This window comes from Schistocerca piceifrons, chromosome 6 (assembly GCF_021461385.2).
Source record: "Schistocerca piceifrons isolate TAMUIC-IGC-003096 chromosome 6, iqSchPice1.1, whole genome shotgun sequence".
Taxonomy (NCBI): domain Eukaryota; kingdom Metazoa; phylum Arthropoda; class Insecta; order Orthoptera; family Acrididae; genus Schistocerca; species Schistocerca piceifrons.
This window is the reverse complement of record NC_060143.1, coordinates 156,514,260-156,538,393: the sequence shown is the minus strand read 5'-3', so window position 1 is coordinate 156,538,393 and position 24,134 is coordinate 156,514,260. Positions and strand designations below refer to the sequence as shown.

Below are 24,134 nucleotides of genomic sequence, written 5' to 3'. Positions count from 1 at the left end.
ATTAAAACTGTGTGCCCGACCGAGACTCGAACTCGGGACCTTTGCCTTTCGCGGGCAAGTGCTGTACCAACAGAGCTACCGAAGCACGACTCACGCCCGGTACTCACAGCTTTACTTCTGCCAGTACCTCGTCTCCTACCTTCCAAACTTTACAGAAGCTCTCCTGCGAGCCTTGCAGAACTAGCACTCCTGAAAGAAAGGATATTGCGGAGACACGGCTTAGCCACAGCCTGGGGGATGTTTCCAGAATGAGATTTTTCACTCTGCAGCGGAGAGTGCGCTGATATGAAACTTCCTGGCAGATTAAAACTGTGTGCCCGACCAAAACTCAAACTCGGGACCTTTGCCTTTCGCGGGCAAGTGCTCTACCAACTGAGCTACCGAAGCACGACTCACGGCCGGTGCTCACAGCTTTACTTCTGCCAGTACCTCGTCTCCTACCTTCCAGACTTTACAGAAGCTCTCCTGCGAACCTTGCAGAACTAGCACTCCTGAAAGAAAGGATATTGCGGAGACATGGCTTAGCCACAGCCTGGGGGATGTCTCCAGAATGAGATTTTTCACTCTGCAGCGGAGTGTGCGCTGATATGAAACTTCCTGGCAGATTAAAACTGTGAGCCCCACCGAGACTAGAACTCAGGACCTTTGCCTTTCTCGGGCAAGTGCTCTACCAACTGAGCTACCAAAGCACGACTCACGCCCGGTAGTCACAGCTTTACTTCTGCCAGTACCTCGTCTCCTACCTTCCAAACTTTAGAGAAGCTCTCCTGCGAACCTTGCAGAACTAGCACTCCTGAAAGAAAGGATATTGCGGAGACATGGCTTAGCCACAGCCTGGGGGATGTTTCCAGAATGAGATTATTCACTCTGCAGCGGAGTGTGCGCTGATATGAAACTTCCTGGCAGATTAAAACTGTGTGCCCGACCGAGACTCGAACTCGGGACCTTTGCCTTTTGCGGGCAAGTGCTCTACCAACTGAGCTACCGAAGCACGACTCACGCCCGGTACTCACAGCTTTACTTCTGCCAGTACCTCGTCTCCTACCTTCCAAACTTTACAGAAGCCCTCCTGCAAACCTTGCAGAACTAGCACTCCTGAAAGAAAGGATATTGCGGAGACATGGCTTAGCCACAGCCTGGGGGATGTTTCCAGAGTGAGATTTTTCACTCTGCAGCGGAGTGTGCGCTGATATGAAACTTCCTGGCAGATTGAAACTGTGTGCCCGACCGAGACTCCAACTCGGGACCTTTGCCTTTCGCAGGCAAGTGCTCTACCAAATCAGCTACCGAAGCACGACTCACGCCCGGTACTCACAGCTTTACTTCTGCCAGTACCTCGTCTCCTACCTTCCAAACTTTACAGAAGCTCTCCTGCGAGCCTTGCAGAACTAGCATTCTTGAAAGAAAGGATATTGCGGAGACATGTCTTAGCCACAGCCTGGGAGATGTTTCCAGAATGAGTTTTTTCACTCTGCAGCGGAGTGTGCGCTGATATGAAACTTCCTGGCAGATTAAAACTGTGTGCCCGACCGAGTCTCGAACTCGGGACCTTTGCCTTTCGCGGGCAAGTGCTCTACCAACTGAGCTACCGACGCACGACTCACGCCCGGTACTCACAGCTTTACTTCTGCCAGTACCTCGTCTCCTACCTTCCAAACTTTACAGAAGCTCTCCTGCGAACCTTGCAGAACTAGCACTCCTGAAAGAAAGGATATTGCGGAGACATGGCTTAGCCACAGCCTGGGGGATGTTTCCAGAATGAGATTTTTTCACTCTGCAGCGGAGTGTGCGCTGACATGAAACTTCCTGGCAGATTAAAACTGTGTGCCCGTCCGAGACTCGAACTCGGGACCTTTGCTTTTCGCGGGCAAGTGCTCTACCAACTGAGCTACCGAAGCACGACTCACGCCCGGTACTCACAGCTATACTTCTGCCAGTACCTCGTCTCCTACCTTCCAAACTTTACAGAAGCTGTCCTGCGAACCTTGCAGAACTAGCACTCCTGAAAGAAAGGATTTGCGGAGACATGGCTTAGCCACAGCCTGGGGGATGTTTCCAGAATGAGATTTTTCACTCTGCAGCGGAGTGTGCGCTGATATGAAACTTCCTGGCAGATTAAAACTGTGTGCCCGACCGAGACTCGAACTCGGGACCTTTTTCTTTTCGCGGGCAAGTGCTCTACCAACTGAGCTACCGAAGCACGACTCACGCCCGGTACTCACAGCTTTACTTCTGCCAGTACCTCGTCTCCTACCTTCCAAACTTTACAGAAGCTCTCCTGCAAACCTTGCAGAACTAGCACTCCTGAAAGAAAGGATATTGCGGAGACATGGCTTAGCCACAGCCAGGGGGATGTTTCCAGAATGAGATTTTTCACTCAGCAGCGGAGTGTGCGCTGACATGAAACTTCCTGGCAGATTAAAGTGTGTGCCTGACAGAGACTCGAACTCGAGACCTTTGCCTTTCGCGGGCAAGTGCTCTACCAACTGAGCTACCGAAGGACGACTCACGCCCGGTACTCACAGCTTTACTTCTGCCAGTACCTCGTCTCCTACCTTCCAAACTTTACAGAAGCTCTCCTGTGAACCTTGCAGAAATAGCACTCCTGAAAGAAAGGATATTGCGGAGACATGGCTTAGCCACAGCCTGGGGGATGTCTCCAGAATGAGATTTTTCACTCTGCAGCGGAGTGTGCGCTGATATGAAACTCCCTGGCAGATCAAAATTGTGTGCCCGACCGAGACTGGAACTCGGGACCTTTGCCTTTCGCGGGCAAGTGCTCTACCAACTGAGCTACCGAAGCACGACTCACGCCCCGTACTCCAGCTCTACTTCTGCCAGTACCTCGTCTCCTACCTTCCAGACTTTACAGAAGCTCTCCTGCGAACCTTGCAGAACTAGCACTCCTGAAAGAAAGGATATTGCGGAGACATGGCTTAGCCACAGCCTGGGGGATGTCTCCAGAATGAGATTTTTCACTCTGCAGCGGAGTGTGCGCTGATATGAAACTTCCTGGCAGATTAAAACTGTGAGCCCGACCGAGACTAGAACTCAGGACCTTTGCCTTTCTCGGGCAAGTGCTCTACCAACTGAGCTACCAAAGCACGACTCACGCCCGGTAGTCACAGCTTTACTTCTGCCAGTACCTCGTCTCCTACCTTCCAAACTTTAGAGAAGCTCTCCTGCGAACCTTGCAGAACTAGCAGTCCTGAAAGAAAGGATATTGCGGAGACATGGCTTAGCCACAGCCTGGGGGATGTTTCCAGAATGAGATTATTCACTCTGCAGCGGAGTGTGCGCTGATATGAAACTTCCTGGCAGATTAAAACTGTGTGCCCGACCGAGACTCGAACTCGGGACCTTTGCCTTTTGCGGGCAAGTGCTCTACCAACTGAGCTACCGAAGCACGACTCACGCCCAGTACTCACAGCTTTACTTCTGCCAGTACCTCGTCTCCTACCTTCCAAACTTTACAGAAGCCCTCCTGCAAACCTTGCAGAACTAGCACTCCTGAAAGAAAGGATATTGCGGAGACATGGCTTAGCCACAGCCTGGGGGATGTTTCCAGAGTGAGATTTTTCACTCTGCAGCGGAGTGTGCGCTGATATGAAACTTCCTGGCAGATTGAAACTGTGTGCCCGACCGAGACTCCAACTCGGGACCTTTGCCTTTCGCAGGCAAGTGCTCTACCAACTCAGCTACCGAAGCACGACTCACGCCCGGTACTCACAGCTTTACTTCTGCCAGTATCTCGTCTCCTACCTTCCAAACTTTACAGAAGCCCTCCTGCGAGCCTTGCAGAACTAGCACTCTTGAAAGAAAGGATATTGCGGAGACATGTCTTAGCCACAGCCTGGGGGATGTTTTCAGAATGAGATTTTTCACTCTGCAGCGGAGTGTGCGCTGATATGAAACTTCCTGGCAGATTAAAACTGTGTGCCCGACCGAGTCTCGAACTCGGGACCTTTGCCTTTCGCGGGCAAGTGCTCATCCAACTGAGCTACCGAACCACGACTCACGCCCGGTACTCACAGCTTTACTTCTGCCAGTACCTCATCTCCTACCTTCCAAACTTTACAGAAGCTCTCCTGCGAACCTTGCAGAACTAGCACTCCTGAAGGAAAGGATATTGCGGAGACATGGCTTAGCCACAGCCTGGGGGATGTTTCCAGAATGAGATTTTTTCACTCTGCAGCGGAGGGTGTGCTGACATGAAACTTCCTGGCAGATTAAAACTTTGTGCCCGACCAAGACTCGAACTCGGGACCTATGCTTTTCGCGGGCAAGTGCTCTACCAACTGAGCTACCGAAGCACGACTCACGCCCGGTACTCACAGCTATACTTCTGCCAGTACCTCGTCTCCTACCTTCCAAACTTTACAGAAGCTGTCCTGCGAACCTTGCAGAACTAGCACTCCTGAAAGAAAGGATATTGCGGAGACATGGCTTAGCCACAGCCTGGGGGATGTTTCCAGAATAAGATTATTCACTCTGCAGCGGAGTGTGCGCTGATATGAAACTTCCTGGCAGATTAAAACTGTGTGCCCGACCGAGACTCGAACTCGGGACCTTTTTCTTTTCGTGGGCAAGTGCTCTACCAACTGAGCTACCGAAGCACGACTCACGCCCGGTACTCACAGCTTTACTTCTGCCAGTACCTCGTCTCGTACCTTCCAAACTTTACAGAAGCTCTCCTGCAAACCTTGCAGAACTAGCACTCCTGAAAGAAAGGATATTGCGGAGACATGGCTTAGCCACAGCCAGGGGGATGTTTCCAGAATGAGATTTTTCACTCTGCAGCGGAGTGTGCGCTGACATGAAACTTCCTGGCAGATTAAAGTGTGTGCCTGACAGAGACTCGAACTCGAGACCTTTGCCTTTCGCGGGCAAGTGCTCTACCAACTGAGCTACCGAAGCACGACTCACGCCCGGTACTCACAGATTTACTTCTGCCAGTACCTCGTCTCCTACCTTCCAAACTTTACAGAAGCTCTCCTGTGAACCTTGCAGAAATAGCACTCCTGAAAGAAAGGATATTGCGGAGACATGGCTTAGCCACAGCCTGGGGGATGTTTCCAGAATGAAATTTTTCACTCTGCAGCGGAGTGTGCGCTGATATGAAACTTCCTGGCAGATTAAAACTGTGTGCCCGACCGAGACTCGAACTCGGGTCCTTTGCCTTTCGCGGGCAAGTGCTCTACCAACTGAGCTACCGAAGCACGAATCACGCCCGGTACTCACAGCTTTACTTCTGCCAGTACCTCGTCTCCTAATTTCCAAACTTTACAGAAGCTCTCCTGCAAACCTTGAAGAACTAGCACTCCTGAAAGAAAGGATATTGCGGAGACATGGCTTAGCCACAGCCTGGGGGATGTCTCCAGAATGAGATTTTTCACTCTGCAGCGGAGTGTGCGCTGATATGAAACTCCCCGGCAGATCAAAATTGTGTGCCCGACCGAGACTGGAACTCGGGACCTTTGCCTTTCGCGGGCAAGTGCTCTACCAACTGAGCTACCGAAGCACGACTCACGCCCCGTACTCCAGCTTTACTTCTGCCAGTACCTCGTCTCCTACCTTCCAAACTTTACAGAAGCTCTCCTGCGAACCTTGTTGAACTAGCACTCCTGAAAGAAAGGATATTGCGGAGACATGGCTTAGCCACAGCCTGGGGGATGTATCCAGAATGAAATTTTTCACTCTGCAGCGGAGTGTGCGCTGATATGAAACTTCCTGGCAGATTAAAACTGTGTGCCCGACCGAGACTCGAACTCTGGACCTTTGCCATTCGCGGGCAAGTGCTCTACCAACTGAGCTACCGAAGCACGACTAACGGCCGGTACTCACAGCTTTACTTCTGCCAGTACCTCGTCTCCTACCTTCCAAACTTTACAGAAGCTCTCCTGCGAACCTTGCAGAACTAGCACTCCTGAAGGAAAGGATATTGCGATGACATGGCTTAGCCACAGCCTGGGGGATGTGTCCAGAATGAGATTATTCACTCTGCAGCGGAGTGTGCGCTGATATGAAACTTCCTGGCCGATTAAAACTGTGTGCCCGACCGAGACTCGAACTCGGGACCTTTGCCTTTCGCGGGCAAGTGCTCTACCAACTGAGCTACCGAAGCACGAATCACGCCCGGTACTCACAGCTTTACTTCTGCCAGTACCTCGTCTCCTACCTTCCAAACTTTACAGAAGCTCTCCTGCGAGCCTTGCAGAACTAGCACTCCTGAAAGAAAGGATATTGCGGAGACATGGCTTAGCCACAGCCTGGGGGATGTTTCCAGAATGAGATTACTTACTCTGCAGGGGAGTGTGTGCTGATATGAAACTTCCTGGCAGATTAAAACTGTGTGCCCGACCGAGACTCGAACTCGGGACCTTTGCCTTTCGCGGGCAAGTGCTCTACCAACTGAGCTACCGAAGCACGACTCACGCCCGGTACTCACAGCTTTACTTCTGCCAGTACCTCGTCTCCTACCTTCCAAACTTTACAGAACCTCTCCTGCGAACCTTGCAGAACTAGCACTCCTGAATGAAAGGATATTGGGGAGACATGGCTTAGCCACAGCCTGGGGGATGTTTCCAGATGGAGATTTTTCACTCTGCAGCGGAGTGTGCGCTGATATGAAACTTCCTGGCAGATTAAAACTGTGTGCCCGACCAAGACTCGAACTCGGGACCTTTGCCTTTCACGGGCAAGTGCTCTACCAACTGAGCTACCGACGCATGCCTCACGCCCGGTACTCACAGCTTTACTTCTGGCAGTACCTCGTCTCCTACCTTCCAAGCTTTGCAGAAGCTCTCCTGCGAACCTTGCAGAACTAGCACTTCTGAAAGAAAGGATATTGCGGAGACATTGCTTAGCCACAGCCTGGGGGATGTTTCCAGAATGAGATTTTTCACTCTGCAGCGGAGTGTGCGCTGATATGAAACTTCCTGGCAGATTAAAACTGTGTGCCCGACCGAGACTCGAACTCGGGACCTTTGCCTTTCGTGGGGAAGTGCTCTACCAACTGAGCTACCGAACCACGACTCACGCCCAGTACTCACAGCTTTACTTCTGCCAGTACCTCGTCTCCTACCTTCCAAACTTTACAGAAGCTCTCCTGCGAACCTTGCAGAACTAGCACTCCTGAAAGAAAGGATATTGCGTTGACATGGCTTAGCCACAGCCTGGGGGATGTGTCCAGAATGAGATTATTCACTCTGCAGCGGAGTGTGCGCTGATATGAAACTTCCTGGCTGATTAAAACTGTGTGCCCGACCGAGACTCGAACTCGATACCTTTGCCTTTCGCGGGCAAGTGCTCTACCAACTGAGCTACCGAAGCACGAATCACGCCCGGTACTCACAGCTTTACTTCTGCCAGTACCTCGTCTCCTACCTTCCAAACTTTACAGAAGCTCTCCTGCGAGCCTTGCAGAACTAGCACTCCTGAAAGAAAGGATATTGCGGAGACATGGCTTAGCCACAGCCTGGGGGATGTTTCCAGAATGAGATTTTTCACTCTGCAGCGGAGTGTGCGCTGATATGAAACTTCCTGGCAGATTAAAACTGTGTGCCCGACCGAGACTCGAACTCGGGACCTTTGCCTTTCGCGGGCAAGTGCTCTACCAACTGAGCTACCGAAGCACGACTCACGCCCGGTACTCACAGCTTTACTTCTGCCAGTACCTCGTCTCCTACCTTCCAAACTTTTCAGAAGCTCTCCTGCGAACCTTGCAGAACTAGCACTCCTGAAAGAAAGGATATTGCGGAGACATGGCTTAGCCACAGCCTGGGGCATGTTTCCAGAATGAGATTTTTCACTCTGCAGCGGAGTGTGCGCTGATATGAAACTTCCTGGCAGATTAAAACTGTGTGCCCGACCGAGACTCGAACTAGGGACCTTTCCCTTTCGCGGGCAAGTGCTCTACCAACTGAGCTACCGAAGCATGACTCACGCCCGGTACTCACTGCTTTACTTCTGCCAGTACCTCGTCTCCTACCTTCCAAGCTTTACAGAAGCTCTCCTGCGAATCTTGCAGAACTAGCACTCCTGAAAGAAAGGATATTGCGGAGACATGGCTTAGCCACAGCCTGGGGGATGTTTCCAGAATGAGATTTTTCACTCTGCAGCGGAGTGTGCGCTGATATGAAACTTCCTGGCAGATTAAAACTGTGTGCCCGACCGGGACTCGAACTCGGGACCTTTGCCTTTCGCGGGCAAGTGGTCTACCAACTGAGCTACCGAAGCACGACTCACGCCCAGTACTCACAGCTTTACTTCTGCCTGTACCTCGTCTCCTATTTTCCAAACTTTACAGAAGCTCTCCTGCGAACCTTGCAGAACTAGCACTCCTGAAAGAAAGGATATTGCGGAGACATGGCTTAGCCACAGCCTGGGGGATGTTTCCAGAATGAAATTTTTCACTCTGCAGCGGGGTGTGCGCTGATATGAAACTTCCTGGCAGATTAAAACTGTGTGCCGACCGAGACTCGAACTCGGGACCTTTGCCTTTCGCGGGCAATTGCTCTACCAACTGAGCTACCGAAGCACGACTCACGCCCAGTACTCACAGCTTTACTTCTGCCTGTACCTCGTCTCCTACCTTCCAAACTTTACAGAAGCTCTCCTGCGAACCTTGCAGAACTAGCACTCCTGAAAGAAAGGATATTGCGGAGAAATGGCTTAGCCACAGCCTGGGGGATGTTTCCAGAATGAGATTTTTCACTCTGCAGCGGAGCGTGCGCTGACATGAAACTTCCTGGCAGATTAAAACTGTGTGCCCGACCGAGACTGGAACTCGGGACCTTTGCCTTTCGCGGGCAAGTGCTCTACCAACTGAGCTACCGAAGCACGAATCACTCCCGGTACTCACAGCTTTACTTCTGCCAGTACCTCGTGTCCTACCTTCCAAACTTTACAGTAGCTCTCCTGCGAACCTTGCAGAACTAGCACTCCTGAAAGAAAGGATAATGCGGAGACATGGCTTAGCCACAGCCTGGGGGATGTTTCCAGAATGAGATTTTTCACTCTGCAGCGGAGTGTGCGCTGATATGAAACTTCCTGGCAGATTAAAACTGTGTGCTCGACCGAGACTCGAACTCGGGACCTTTGCCTTTCGCGGGCAAGTGCTCTACCAACTGAGCTACCGAAGCACGACTCACGCCCGGTACTCACAGCTTTACTTCTGCCAGTACCTCGTCTCATACCTTCCAAACTTTACAGAAGCTCTCCTGCGAACCTTGCAGAACTAGCACTCCTGAAAGAAAGGATATTGCGGAGACATGGCTTAGCCACAGCCTGGGGGATGTTTCCAGAATGAGATTTTTCACTCTGCAGCGGAGTGTGCGCTGATATGAAACTTCCTGGCAGATTAAAACTGTGTGCCCGACCGAGACTCGAACTCGGGACCTTTCTCTTTCGCAGGCTAGTGCTCTACTAACTGAGCTACCGAACCATGACTCACGCCCGGTTCTCACAGCTTTACATCTGCCAGTACCTCGTCTCCTACCTTCCAAACTTTACAGAAGCTCTCCTGTAAACCTTGCAGAACTAGCACTCCTGAAAGAAGGATATTGCGGAGACATGGCTTAGCCACAGCCTGGGGGATGTTTCCAGAAAGTGATTTTTTCACTCTGCAGCGGAGTGTGCGCTGATATGAAACTTCCTGGCAGATTAAAACTGTGTGCCCGACCGAGACTCGAACTCGGGACCTTTGCCTTTCGCGGGCAAGTGCTCTACCAACTGAGCTACCGAAGCACGACTCACGCCCGGTACTCACAGCTTTACTTCTGCCTGTACCTCGTCTCCTACCTTCCAAACTTTACAGAATCTCTCCTGCGAACCTTGCAGAACTAGCACTCCTGAAAGAAAGGATATTGCGGAGACATGGCTTAGCCACAGCCTGGGGGATGTTTCCAGAATGAAATTTTTCACTCTGCAGAGGGGTGTTCGCTGATATGAAACTTCCTGGCAGATTAAAACTGTGTGCCCAACCGAGACTGGAACTCGGGACCTTGGCTTTCGCGGGCAAGTGCTCTACCAACTGAGCTACCGAAGCACGACTCACGCCCGGTACTCACAGCTTTACTTCTGCCTGTACCTCGTCTCCTACCTTCCAAACTTTACAGAAGCTCTCCTGCGAACCTTGCAGAACTAGCACTCCTGAAAGAAAGGATATTGCGGAGACATGGCTTAGCCACAGCCTGGGGGATGTTTCCAGAATGAGATTTTTCACTCTGCAGCGGAGCGTGCGCTGATATGAAACTTCCTGGCAGATTAAAACTGTGTGCCCGACCGAGACTGGAACTCGGGACCTTTGCCTTTCGCGGGCAAGTGCTCTACCAACTGAGCTACCGAAGCACGAATCACGCCCGGTACTCACAACTTTACTTCTGCCAGTACCTCGTGTCCTACCTTCCAAACTTTACAGTAGCTGTCCTGCGAACCTTGCAGAACTAGCACTCCTGAAAGAAAGGATAATGCGGAGACATGGCTTAGCCACAGCCTGGGGGATGTTTCCAGAATGTGATTTTTTCACTCTGCAGCGGAGTGTGCGCTGATATGAAACTTCCTGGCAGATTAAAACTGTGTGCCCGACCGAGACTCGAACTCGGGACCTTTGCCTTTCGCGGGCAAGTGCTCTACCAACTGAGCTACCGAAGCACGACTCACGCCCGGTACTCACAGCTTTACTTCTGCCTGTACCTCGTCTCCTACCTTCCAAACTTTACAGAAGCTCTCCTGCGAACCTTGCAGAACTAGCACTCCTGAAAGAAAGGATATTGCGATGACATGGCTTAGCCACAGCCTGGGGGATGTGTCCAGAATGAGATTATTCACTCTGCAGCGGAGTGTGCGCTGATATGAAACTTCCTGGCTGATTAAAACTGTGTGCCCGACCGAGACTCGAACTCGGGACCTTTGCCTTTCGCGGGCAAGTGCTCTACCAACTGAGCTACCGAAGCACGAATCAAGCCCGGTACTCACAGCTTTACTTCTGCCAGTACCTCGTCTCCTACCTTCCAAACTTTACAGAAGCTCTCCTGCGAGCCTTGCAGAACTAGCACTCCTGAAAGAAAGGATATTGCGGAGACATGGCTTAGCCACAGCCTGGGGGATGTTTCCAGAATGAGATTACTTACTCTGCAGGGGAGTGTGTGCTGATATGAAACTTCCTGGCAGATTAAAACTGTGTGCCCGACCGAGACTCGAACTCGGGACCTTTGCCTTTCGTGGGGAAGTGCTCTACCAACTGAGCTACCGAAGCATGCCTCACGCCCGGTACTCACAGCTTTACTTCTGGCAGTACCTCGTCTCCTACCTTCCAAGCTTTGCAGAAGCTCTCCTGCGAACCTTGCAGAACTAGCACTTCTGAAAGAAAGGATATTGCGGAGACATTGCTTAGCCACAGCCTGGGGGATGTTTCCAGAATGAGATTTTTCACTCTGCAGCGGAGTGTGCGCTGATATGAAACTTCCTGGCAGATTAAAACTGTGTGCCCGACCGAGACTCGAACTCGGGACCTTTGCCTTTCGTGGGGAAGTGCTCTACCAACTGAGCTACCGAAGCACGACTAACGGCCGGTACTCACAGCTTTACTTCTGCCAGTACCTCGTCTCCTACCTTCCAAACTTTACAGAAGCTCTCCTGCGAACCTTGCAGAACTAGCACTCCTGAAAGAAAGGATATTGCGATGACATGGCTTAGCCACAGCCTTGGGGATGTGTCCAGAATGAGATTATTCACTCTGCAGCGGAGTGTGCGCTGATATGAAACTTCCTGGCTGATTAAAACTGTGTGCCCGACCGAGACTCGAACTCGGGACCTTTGCCTTTCGCGGGCAAGTGCTCTACCAACTGAGCTACCGAAGCACGAATCACGCCCGGTACTCACAGCTTTACTTCTGCCAGTACCTCGTCTCCTACCTTCCAAACTTTACAGAAGCTCTCCTGCGAGCCTTGCAGAACTAGCACTCCTGAAAGAAAGGATATTGCGGAGACATGGCTTAGCCACAGCCTGGGGGATGTTTCCAGAATGAGATTTTCCACTCTGCAGCGGAGTGTGCGCTGATATGAAACTTCCTGGCTGATTAAAACTGTGTGCCCGACCGAGACTCGAACTCGGGACCTTTGCCTTTCGCGGGCAAGTGCTCTACCAACTGAGCTACCGAAGCACGACTCACGCCCGGTACTCACAGCTTTACTTCTGCCAGTACCTCGTCTCCTACCTTCCAAACTTTTCAGAAGCTCTCCTGCGAACCTTGCAGAACTAGCACTCCTGAAAGAAAGGATATTGCGGAGACATGGCTTAGCCACAGCCTGGGGGATGTTTCCAGAATGAGATTTTTCACTCTGCAGCGGAGTGTGCGCTGATATGAAACTTCCTGGCAGATTAAAACTGTGTGCCCGACCGAGACTCGAACTAGGGACCTTTCCCTTTCGCGGGCAAGTGCTCTACCAACTGAGCTACCGAAGCATGACTCACGCCCGGTACTCACTGCTTTACTTCTGCCAGTACCTCGTCTCTTACCTTCCAAGCTTTACAGAAGCTCTCCTGCGAATCTTGCAGAACTAGCACTCCTGAAAGAAAGGATACTGCGGAGACATGGCTTAGCCACAGCCTGGGGGATGTTTCCAGAATGAGATTTTTCACTCTGCAGCGGAGTGTGCGCTGATATGAAACTTCCTGGCAGATTAAAACTGTGTGCCCGACCGGGACTCGAACTCGGGACCTTTGCCTTTCGCGGGCAAGTGGTCTACCAACTGAGCTACCGAAGCACGACTCACGCCCAGTACTCACAGCTTTACTTCTGCCTGTACCTCGTCTCCTACCTTCCAAACTTTACAGAAGCTCTCCTGCGGACCTTGCAGAACTAGCACTCCTGAAAGAAAGGATATTGCGGAGACATGGCTTAGCCACAGCCTGGGGGATGTTTCCAGAATGTAATTTTTCACTCTGCAGCGGGGTGTGCGCTGATATGAAACTTCCTGGCAGATTAAAACTGTGTGCCGACCGAGACTCGAACTCGGGACCTTTGCCTTTCGCGGGCAATTGCTCTACCAACTGAGCTACCGAAGCACGACTCACGCCCAGTACTCACAGCTTTACTTCTGCCAGTACCTCGTCTCCTACCTTCCAAACTTTACAGAAGCTCTCCTGCGAACCTTGCAGAACTAGCACTCCTGAAAGAAAGGATATTGCGGAGACATGGCTTAGCCACAGCCTGGGGGATGTTTCCAGAATGAAATTTTTCACTCTGCAGCGGGGTGTTCGCTGATATGAAACTTCCTGGCAGATTAAAACTGTGTGCCCGACCGAGACTCGAACTCGGGACCTTGGCTTTCGCGGGCAAGTGCTCTACCAACTGAGCTACCAAAGCACGACTCACGCCCAGTACTCACAGCTTTACTTCTGCCAGTACCTCGTCTCCTACCTTCCAAACTTAACAGAAGCTCTCCTGCGAGCCTTGCAGAACTAGCACTCCTGAAAGAAAGGATATTGCGGAGAAATGGCTTAGCCACAGCCTGGGGGATGTTTCCAGAATGAGATTTTTCACTCTGCAGCGGAGCGTGCGCTGACATGAAACTTCCTGGCAGATTAAAACTGTGTGCCCGACCGAGACTGGAACTCGGGACCTTTGCCTTTCGCGGGCAAGTGCTCTACCAACTGAGCTACCGAAGCACGAATCACGCCCGGTACTCACAGCTTTACTTCTGCCAGTACCTCGTGTCCTACCTTCCAAACTTTACAGTAGCTCTCCTGCGAACCTTGCAGAACTAGCACTCCTGAAAGAAAGGATAATGCGGAGACATGTCTTAGCCACAGCCTGGGGGATGTTTCCAGAATGAGATTTTTCACTCTGCAGCGGAGTGTGCGCTGATATGAAACTTCCTGGCAGATTAAAACTGTGTGCTCGACCGAGACTCGAACTCGGGACCTTTGCCTTTCGCGGGCAAGTGCTCTACTAACTGAGCTACCGAAGCACGACTCACGCCCGGTACTCACAGCTTTACTTCTGCCAGTACCTCGTCTCATACCTTCCAAACTTTACAGAAGCTCTCCTGCGAACCTTGCAGAACTAGCACTCCTGAAAGAAAGGATATTGCGGAGACATGGCTTAGCCACAGCCTGGGGGATGTTTCCAGAATGAGATTTTTCACTCTGCAGCGGAGTGTGCGCTGATATGAAACTTCCTGGCAGATTAAAACTGTGTGCCCGACCGAGACTCGAACTCGGGACCTTTACCTTTCACAGGCTAGTGCTCTACTAACTGAGCTACCGAACCATGACTCACGCCCGGTACTCACAGCTTTACATCTGCCAGTACCTCGTCTCCTACCTTCCAAACTTTACAGAAGCTCTCCTGTAAACCTTGCAGAACTAGCACTCCTGAAAGAAGGATATTGCGGATACATGGCTTAGCCACAGCCTGGGGGATGTTTCCAGAATGAGATTTTTCACTCTGCAGCGGAGTGTGCGCTGATATGAAACTTCCTGGCAGATTAAAACTGTGTGCCGACCGAGACTCGAACTCGGGACCTTTGCCTTTCGCGGGCAATTGCTCTACCAACTGAGCTACCGAAGCACGACTCACGCCCAGTACTCACAGCTTTACTTCTGCCAGTACCTCGTCTCCTACCTTCCAAACTTTACAGAAGCTCTCCTGCGAACCTTGCAGAACTAGCACTCCTGAAAGAAAGGATATTGCGGAGACATGGCTTAGCCACAGCCTGGGGGATGTTTCCAGAATGAAATTTTTCACTCTGCAGCGGGGTGTTCGCTGATATGAAACTTCCTGGCAGATTAAAACTGTGTGCCCGACCGAGACTCGAACTCGGGACCTTGGCTTTCGCGGGCAAGTGCTCTACCAACTGAGCTACCAAAGCACGACTCACGCCCAGTACTCACAGCTTTACTTCTGCCAGTACCTCGTCTCCTACCTTCCAAACTTAACAGAAGCTCTCCTGCGAGCCTTGCAGAACTAGCACTCCTGAAAGAAAGGATATTGCGGAGAAATGGCTTAGCCACAGCCTGGGGGATGTTTCCAGAATGAGATTTTTCACTCTGCAGCGGAGCGTGCGCTGACATGAAACTTCCTGGCAGATTAAAACTGTGTGCCCGACCGAGACTGGAACTCGGGACCTTTGCCTTTCGCGGGCAAGTGCTCTACCAACTGAGCTACCGAAGCACGAATCACGCCCGGTACTCACAGCTTTACTTCTGCCAGTACCTCGTGTCCTACCTTCCAAACTTTACAGTAGCTCTCCTGCGAACCTTGCAGAACTAGCACTCCTGAAAGAAAGGATAATCCGGAGACATGGCTTAGCCACAGCCTGGGGGATGTTTCCAGAATGAGATTTTTCACTCTGCAGCGGAGTGTGCGCTGATATGAAACTTCCTGGCAGATTAAAACTGTGTGCTCGACCGAGACTCGAACTCGGGACCTTTGCCTTTCGCGGGCAAGTGCTCTACTAACTGAGCTACCGAAGCACGACTCACGCCCGGTACTCACAGCTTTACTTCTGCCAGTACCTCGTCTCTTACCTTCCAAACTTTACAGAAGCTCTCCTGCGAACCTTGCAGAACTAGCACTCCTGAAAGAAAGGATATTGCGGAGACATGGCTTAGCCACAGCCTGGGGGATGTTTCCAGAATGAGATTTTTCACTCTGCAGCGGAGTGTGCGCTGATATGAAACTTCCTGGCAGATTAAAACTGTGTGCCCGACCGAGACTCGAACTCGGGACCTTTCCCTTTCACAGGCTAGTGCTCTACTAACTGAGCTACCGAACCATGACTCACGCCCGGTACTCACAGCTTTACATCTGCCAGTACCTCGTCTCCTACCTTTCAAACTTTACAGAAGCTCTCCTGTAAACCTTGCAGAACTAGCACTCCTGAAAGAAGGATATTGCGGAGACATGGCTTAGCCACAGCCTGGGGGATGTTTTAAGAATGTGATTTTTTCACTCTGCAGCGGAGTGTGCGCTGATATGAAACTTCCTGGCAGATTAAAACTGTGTGCCCGACCAAGACTCGAACTCGGGACCTTTGCCATTCGCGGGCAAGTGCTCTACCAACTGAGCTACCGAAGCACGACTCACGCCCGGTACTCACAGCTTTACTTCTGCCTGTACCTCGTCTCCTACCTTCCAAACTTTACAGAAGCTCTCCTGCGAACCTTGCAGAACTAGCACTCCTGAAAGAAAGGATATTGCGGAGACATGGCTTAGCCACAGCCTGGGGGATGTTTCCAGAATGAAATTTTTCACTCTGCAGAGGGGTGTTCGCTGATATGAAACTTCCTGGCAGATTAAAACTGTGTGCCCGACCGAGACTCGAACTCGGGACCTTGGCTTTCGCGGGCAAGTGCTCTACCAACTGAGCTACCGAAGCACGACTCACGCCCGGTACTCACAGCTTTACTTATGCCTGTACCTCGTCTCCTACCTTCCAAACTTTACAGAAGCTCTCCTGCGAACCTTGCAGAACTAGCACTCCTGAAAGAAAGGATATTGCGGAGACATGGCTTAGCCACAGCCTGGGGGATGTTTCCAGAATGAGATTTTTCACTCTGCAGCGGAGCGTGCGCTGACATGAAACTTCCTGGCAGATTAAAACTGTGTGCCCGACCGAGACTGGAACTCGGGACCTTTGCCTTTCGCGGGCAAGTGCTCTACCAACTGAGCTACCGAAGCACGAATCACGCCCGGTACTCACAACTTTACTTCTGCCAGTACCTCGTGTCCTACCTTCCAAACTTTACAGTAGCTGTCCTGCGAACCTTGCAGAACTAGCACTCCTGAAAGAAAGGATAATGCGGAGACATGGCTTAGCCACAGCCTGGGGGATGTTTCCAGAATGTGATTTTTTCACTCTGCAGCGGAGTGTGCGCTGATATGAAACTTCCTGGCAGATTAAAACTGTGTGCCCGACCGAGACTCGAACTCGGGACCTTTGCCTTTCGCGGGCAAGTGCTCTACCAACTGAGCTACCGAAGCACGACTCACGCCCGGTACTCACAGCTTTACTTCTGCCTGTACCTCGTCTCCTACCTTCCAAACTTTACAGAAGCTCTCCTGCGAAACTTGCAGAACTAGCACTCCTGAAAGAAAGGATATTGCGATGACATGGCTTAGCCACAGCCTGGGGGATGTGTCCAGAATGAGATTATTCACTCTGCAGCGGAGTGTGCGCTGATATGAAACTTCCTGGCTGATTAAAACTGTGTGCCCGACCGAGGCTCGAACTCGGGACCTTTGCCTTTCGCGGGCAAGTGCTCTACCAACTGAGCTACCGAAGCACGAATCAAGCCCGGTACTCACAGCTTTACTTCTGCCAGTACCTCGTCTCCTACCTTCCAAACTTTACAGAAGCTCTCCTGCGAGCCTTGCAGAACTAGCACTCCTGAAAGAAAGGATATTGCGGAGACATGGCTTAGCCACAGCCTGGGGGATGTTTCCAGAATGAGATTACTTACTCTGCAGGGGAGTGTGTGCTGATATGAAACTTCCTGGCAGATTAAAACTGTGTGCCCGACCGAGACTCGAACTCGGGACCTTTGCCTTTCGTGGGGAAGTGCTCTACCAACTGAGCTACCGAAGCATGCCTCACGCCCGGTACTCACAGCTTTACTTCTGGCAGTACCTCGTCTCCTACCTTCCAAGCTTTGCAGAAGCTCTCCTGCGAACCTTGCAGAACTAGCACTTCTGAAAGAAAGGATATTGCGGAGACATTGCTTAGCCACAGCCTGGGGGATGTTTCCAGAATGAGATTTTTCACTCTGCAGCGGAGTGTGCGCTGATATGAAACTTCCTGGCAGATTAAAACTGTGTGCCCGACCGAGACTCGAACTCGGGACCTTTGCCTTTCGTGGGGAAGTGCTCTACCAACTGAGCTACCGAAGCACGACTAACGGCCGGTACTCACAGCTTTACTTCTGCCAGTACCTCGTCTCCTACCTTCCAAACTTTACAGAAGCTCTCCTGCGAACCTTGCAGAACTAGCACTCCTGAAAGAAAGGATATTGCGATGACATGGCTTAGCCACAGCCTGGGGGATGTGTCCAGAATGAGATTATTCACTCTGCAGCGGAGTGTGCGCTGATATGAAACTTCCTGGCTGATTAAAACTGTGTGCCCGACCGAGACTCGAACTCGGGACCTTTGCCTTTCGCGGGCAAGTGCTCTACCAACTGAGCTACCGAAGCACGAATCACGCCCGGTACTCACAGCTTTATCTCTGCCAGTACCTCGTCTCCTACCTTCCAAACTTTACAGAAGCTCTCCTGCGAGCCTTGCAGAACTAGCACTCCTGAAAGAAAGGATATTGCGGAGACATGGCTTAGCCACAGCCTGGGGGATGTTTCCAGAATGAGATTTTCCACTCTGCAGCGGAGTGTGCGCTGATATGAAACTTCCTGGCTGATTAAAACTGTGTGCCCGACCGAGACTCGAACTCGGGACCTTTGCCTTTCGCGGGCAAGTGCTCTACCAACTGAGCTACCGAAGCACGACTCACGCCCGGTACTCACAGCTTTACTTCTGCCAGTACCTCGTCTCCTACCTTCCAAACTTTTCAGAAGCTCTCCTGCGAACCTTGCAGAACTAGCACTCCTGAAAGAAAGGATATTGCGGAGACATGGCTTAGCCACAGCCTGGGGGATGTTTCCAGAATGAGATTTTTCACTCTGCAGCGGAGTGTGCGCTGATATGAAACTTCCTGGCAGATTAAAACTGTGTGCCCGACCGAGACTCGAACTAGGGACCTTTCCCTTTCGCGGGCAAGTGCTCTACCAACTGAGCTACCGAAGCATGACTCACGCCCGGTACTCACTGCTTTACTTCTGCCAGTACCTCGTCTCTTACCTTCCAAGCTTTACAGAAGCTCTCCTGCGAATCTTGCAGAACTAGCACTCCTGAAAGAAAGGATACTGCGGAGACATGGCTTAGCCACAGCCTGGGGGATGTTTCCAGAATGAGATTTTTCACTCTGCAGCGGAGTGTGCGCTGATATGAAACTTCCTGGCAGATTAAAACTGTGTGCCCGACCGGGACTCGAACTCGGGACCTTTGCCTTTCGCGGGCAAGTGGTCTACCAACTGAGCTACCGAAGCACGACTCACGCCCAGTACTCACAGCTTTACTTCTGCCTGTACCTCGTCTCCTACCTTCCAAACTTTACAGAAGCTCTCCTGCGGACCTTGCAGAACTAGCACTCCTGAAAGAAAGGATATTGCGGAGACATGGCTTAGCCACAGCCTGGGGGATGTTTCCAGAATGAAATTTTTCACTCTGCAGCGGGGTGTGCGCTGATATGAAACTTCCTGGCAGATTAAAACTGTGTGCCGACCGAGACTCGAACTCGGGACCTTTGCCTTTCGCGGGCAATTGCTCTACCAACTGAGCTACCAAAGCACGACTCACGCCCAGTACTCACAGCTTTACTTCTGCCAGTACCTCGTCTCCTACCTTCCAAACTTTACAGAAGCTCTCCTGCGAACCTTGCAGAACTAGCACTCCTGAAAGAAAGGATATTGCGGAGACATGGCTTAGCCACAGCCTGGGGGATGTTTCCAGAATGAAATTTTTCACTCTGCAGCGGGGTGTTCGCTGATATGAAACTTCCTGGCAGATTAAAACTGTGTGCCCGACCGAGACTCGAACTCGGGACCTTGGCTTTCGCGGGCAAGTGCTCTACCAACTGAGCTACCAAAGCACGACTCACGCCCAGTACTCACAGCTTTACTTCTGCCAGTACCTCGTCTCCTACCTTCCAAACTTAACAGAAGCTCTCCTGCGAGCCTTGCAGAACTAGCACTCCTGAAAGAAAGGATATTGCGGAGAAATGGCTTAGCCACAGCCTGGGGGATGTTTCCAGAATGAGATTTTTCACTCTGCAGCGGAGCGTGCGCTGACATGAAACTTCCTGGCAGATTAAAACTGTGTGCCCGACCGAGACTGGAACTCGGGACCTTTGCCTTTCGCGGGCAAGTGCTCTACCAACTGAGCTACCGAAGCACGAATCACGCCCGGTACTCACAGCTTTACTTCTGCCAGTACCTCGTGTCCTACCTTCCAAACTTTACAGTAGCTCTCCTGCGAACCTTGCAGAACTAGCACTCCTGAAAGAAAGGATAATGCGGAGACATGGCTTAGCCACAGCCTGGGGGATGTTTCCAGAATGAGATTTTTCACTCTGCAGCGGAGTGTGCGCTGATATGAAACTTCCTGGCAGATTAAAACTGTGTGCTCGACCGAGACTCGAACTCGGGACCTTTGCCTTTCGCGGGCAAGTGCTCTACTAACTGAGCTACCGAAGCACGACTCACGCCCGGTACTCACAGCTTTACTTCTGCCAGTACCTCGTCTCATACCTTCCAAACTTTACAGAAGCTCTCCTGCGAACCTTGCAGAACTAGCACTCCTGAAAGAAAGGATATTGCGGAGACATGGCTTAGCCACAGCCTGGGGGATGTTTCCAGAATGAGATTTTTCACTCTGCAGCGGAGTGTGCGCTGATATGAAACTTCCTGGCAGATTAAAACTGTGTGCCCGACCGAGACTCGAACTCGGGACCTTTCCCTTTCACAGGCTAGTGCTCTACTAACTGAGCTACCGAACCATGACTCACGCCCGGTACTCACAGCTTTACATCTGCCAGTACCTCGTCTCCTACCTTCCAAACTTTACAGAAGCTCTCCTGTAAACCTTGCAGAACTAGCACTCCTGAAAGAAGGATATTGCGGATACATGGCTTAGCCACAGCCTGGGGGATGTTTCCAGAATGAGATTTTTCACTCTGCAGCGGATTGTGCGCTGATATGAAACTTCCTGGCAGATTAAAACTGTGTGCCCGACCGGGACTCGAACTCGGGACCTTTGCCTTTCGCGGGCAAGTGGTCTACCAACTGAGCTACCGAACCACGACTCACGCCCAGTACTCACAGCTTTACTTCTGCCTGTACCTCGTCTCCTACCTTCCAAACTTTACAGAAGCTCTCCTGCGAACCTTGCAGAACTAGCACTCCTGAAAGAAAGGATATTGCGGAGACATGGCTTAGCCACAGCCTGGGGGATGTTTCCAGAATGAAATTTTTCACTCTGCAGCGGGGTGTGCGCTGATATGAAACTTCCTGGCAGATTAAAACTGTGTGCCGACCGAGACTCGAACTCGGGACCTTTGCCTTTCGCGGGCAATTGCTCTACCAACTGAGCTACCGAAGCACGACTCACGCCCAGTACTCACAGCTTTACTTCTGCCAGTACCTCGTCTCCTACCTTCCAAACTTTACAGAAGCTCTCCTGCGAACCTTGCAGAACTAGCACTCCTGAAAGAAAGGATATTGCGGAGACATGGCTTAGCCACAGCCTGGGGGATGTTTCCAGAATGAAATTTTTCACTCTGCAGCGGGGTGTTCGCTGATATGAAACTTCCTGGCAGATTAAAACTGTGTGCCCGACCGAGACTCGAACTCGGGACCTTGGCTTTCGCGGGCAAGTGCTCTACCAACTGAGCTACCAAAGCACGACTCACGCCCAGTACTCACAGCTTTACTTCTGCCAGTACCTCGTCTCCTACCTTCCAAACTTAACAGAAGCTCTCCTGCGAGCCTTGCAGAACTAGCACTCCTGAAAGAAAGGATATTGCGGAGAAATGGCTTAGCCACAGCCTGGGGGATGTTTCCAGAATGAGATTTTTCACTCTGCAGCGGAGCGTGCGCTGACATGAAACTTCCTGGCAGATTAAAACTGTGTGCCCGACCGAGACTGGAACTCGGGACCTTTGCCTTTCGCGGGCAAGTGCTCTACCAACTGAGCTACCGAAGCACGAATCACGCCCGGTACTCACAGCTTTACTTCTGCCAGTACCTCGTGTCCTACCTTCCAAACTTTACAGTAGCTCTCCTGCGAACCTTGCAGAACTAGCACTCCTGAAAGAAAGGATAATGCGGAGACATGGCTTAGCCACAGCCTGGGGGATGTTTCCAGAATGAGATTTTTCACTCTGCAGCGGAGTGTGCGCTGATATGAAACTTCCTGGCAGATTAAAACTGTGTGCTCGACCGAGACTCGAACTCGGGACCTTTGCCTTTCGCGGGCAAGTGCTCTACTAACTGAGCTACCGAAGCACGACTCACGCCCGGTACTCACAGCTTTACTTCTGCCAGTACCTCGTCTCATACCTTCCAAACTTTACAGAAGCTCTCCTGCGAACCTTGCAGAACTAGCACTCCTGAAAGAAAGGATATTGCGGAGACATGGCTTAGCCACAGCCTGGGGGATGTTTCCAGAATGAGATTTTTCACTCTGCAGCGGAGTGTGCGCTGATATGAAACTTCCTGGCAGATTAAAACTGTGTGCCCGACCGAGACTCGAACTCGGGACCTTTCCCTTTCACAGGCTAGTGCTCTACTAACTGAGCTACCGAACCATGACTCACGCCCGGTACTCACAGCTTTACATCTGCCAGTACCTCGTCTCCTACCTTCCAAACTTTACAGAAGCTCTCCTGTAAACCTTGCAGGACTAGCACTCCTGAAAGAAGGATATTGCGGAGAAATGGCTTAGCCACAGCCTGGGGGATGTTTCCAGAATGTGATTTTTTCACTCTGCAGCGGAGTGTGCGCTGATATGAAACTTCCTGGCAGATTAAAACTGTGTGCCCGACCAAGACTCGAACTCGGGACCTTTGCCATTCGCGGGCAAGTGCTCTACCAACTGAGCTACTGAAGCACGACTCACGCCCGGTACTCACAGCCTTACTTCTGCCTGTACCTCGTCTCCTACCTTCCAAATTTTACAGAAGCTCTCCTGCGAACCTTGCAGAACTAGCACTCCTGAAAGAAAGGATATTGCGGAGACATGGCTTAGCCACAGCCTGGGGGATGTTTCCAGAATGAAATTTTTCACTCTGCAGAGGGGTGTTCGCTGATATGAAACTTCCTGGCAGATTAAAACTGTGTGCCCGACCGAGACTCGAACTCGGGACCTTTCCCTTTTGCAGGCTAGTGCTCTACTAACTGAGCTACCGAACCATGACTCACGCCCGGTACTCACAGCTTTACATCTGCCAGTACCTCGTCTCCTACCTTCCAAACTTTACAGAAGCTCTCCTGTAAACCTTGCAGAACTAGCACTCCTGAAAGAAGGATATTGCGGAGACATGGCTTAGCCACAGCCTGGGGGATGTTTCCAGAATGTGATTTTTTCACTCTGCAGCGGAGTGTGCGCTGATATGAAACTTCCTGGCAGATTAAAACTGTGTGCCCGACCGAGACTCGAACTCGGGACCTTTGCCTTTCGCGGGCAAGTGCTCTACCAACTGAGCTACCGAAGCACGACTCACGCCCGGTACTCACAGCTTTACTTCTGCCAGTACCTCGTCTCCTACCTTCCAAACTTTACAGAAGCTCTCCTGCGAACCTTGCAGAACTAGCACTCCTGAAAGAAAGGATATTGCGGAGACATGGCTTAGCCACAGCCTGGGGGATGTTTCCAGAATGAGATTTTTCACTCTGCAGCGGAGTGTGCGCTGATATGAAACTTCCTGGCAGATTAAAACTGTGTGCCCGACCGAGACTGGAATTCGGGACCTCTGGCTTTTGCGGGCAAGTGCTCTACCAACTGAGCTACCAAAGCTCGACTCACGCCCGGTACTCACAGCTTTACATCTGCCAGTACCTCGTCTCCTACCTTCCAAACTTTACAGAAGCTCTCCTGCGAACCTTGCAGAACTAGCACTCCTGAAGGAAAGGATATTGCGGAGACATGACTTAGCCACAGGCTGGGGGATGTTTCCAGAATGAGATTTTTCACTCTGCAGCGGAGTGTGCGCTGATATGAAACTTCCTGGCAGATTAAAACTGTGTGCCCGACCGAGACTCGAACCCGAGACCATTGCCTTTCGCAGGCAAGTGCTCTACCAATTGAGCAACCGAAGCACGACTCACTCCCGGTACTCACAGCTTTACTTCTGCCAGTACCTCGTCTCCTACCTTCCAAACTTTACAGAAGCTCTCCTGCGAACCTTGCAGAACTAGCACTCCTGAAAGAAAGGATATTGCGGATACATGGCTTAGCCACAGCCTGGGGGATGTTTCCAGAATGAGATTTTTCACTCTGCAGCGGAGTGTGCGCTGATATA

The 24,134-nt window shown here is 51.4% G+C and overlaps 8 non-coding genes across 8 annotated transcripts; all 8 read right to left on the bottom strand.

The window, feature by feature from the left end:
• Positions 1-917: 917 nt before the first annotated feature.
• On the bottom strand, positions 918-992 carry Trnal-caa. The gene has a single exon. It is a non-coding gene; the product is annotated as a tRNA-Leu (tRNA).
• Positions 993-3,332: 2,340 nt separating this feature from the next.
• Positions 3,333-3,407, bottom strand: Trnal-caa. Its single transcript has one exon. It is a non-coding gene; the product is annotated as a tRNA-Leu (tRNA).
• Positions 3,408-8,465: 5,058 nt separating this feature from the next.
• On the bottom strand, positions 8,466-8,541 carry Trnas-cga. Its single transcript has one exon. It is a non-coding gene; the product is annotated as a tRNA-Ser (tRNA).
• A 528-nt stretch (positions 8,542-9,069) lies between these two features.
• On the bottom strand, positions 9,070-9,144 carry Trnas-cga. The gene has a single exon. It is a non-coding gene; the product is annotated as a tRNA-Ser (tRNA).
• Positions 9,145-12,994: 3,850 nt separating this feature from the next.
• Trnas-cga lies at positions 12,995-13,070 on the bottom strand. The gene has a single exon. It is a non-coding gene; the product is annotated as a tRNA-Ser (tRNA).
• Positions 13,071-14,501: 1,431 nt separating this feature from the next.
• Trnas-cga lies at positions 14,502-14,577 on the bottom strand. Its single transcript has one exon. It is a non-coding gene; the product is annotated as a tRNA-Ser (tRNA).
• Positions 14,578-19,331: 4,754 nt separating this feature from the next.
• Trnas-cga lies at positions 19,332-19,407 on the bottom strand. Its single transcript has one exon. It is a non-coding gene; the product is annotated as a tRNA-Ser (tRNA).
• Positions 19,408-21,140: 1,733 nt separating this feature from the next.
• On the bottom strand, positions 21,141-21,216 carry Trnas-cga. Its single transcript has one exon. It is a non-coding gene; the product is annotated as a tRNA-Ser (tRNA).
• Between the last annotated feature and the right edge of the window lie 2,918 nt (positions 21,217-24,134).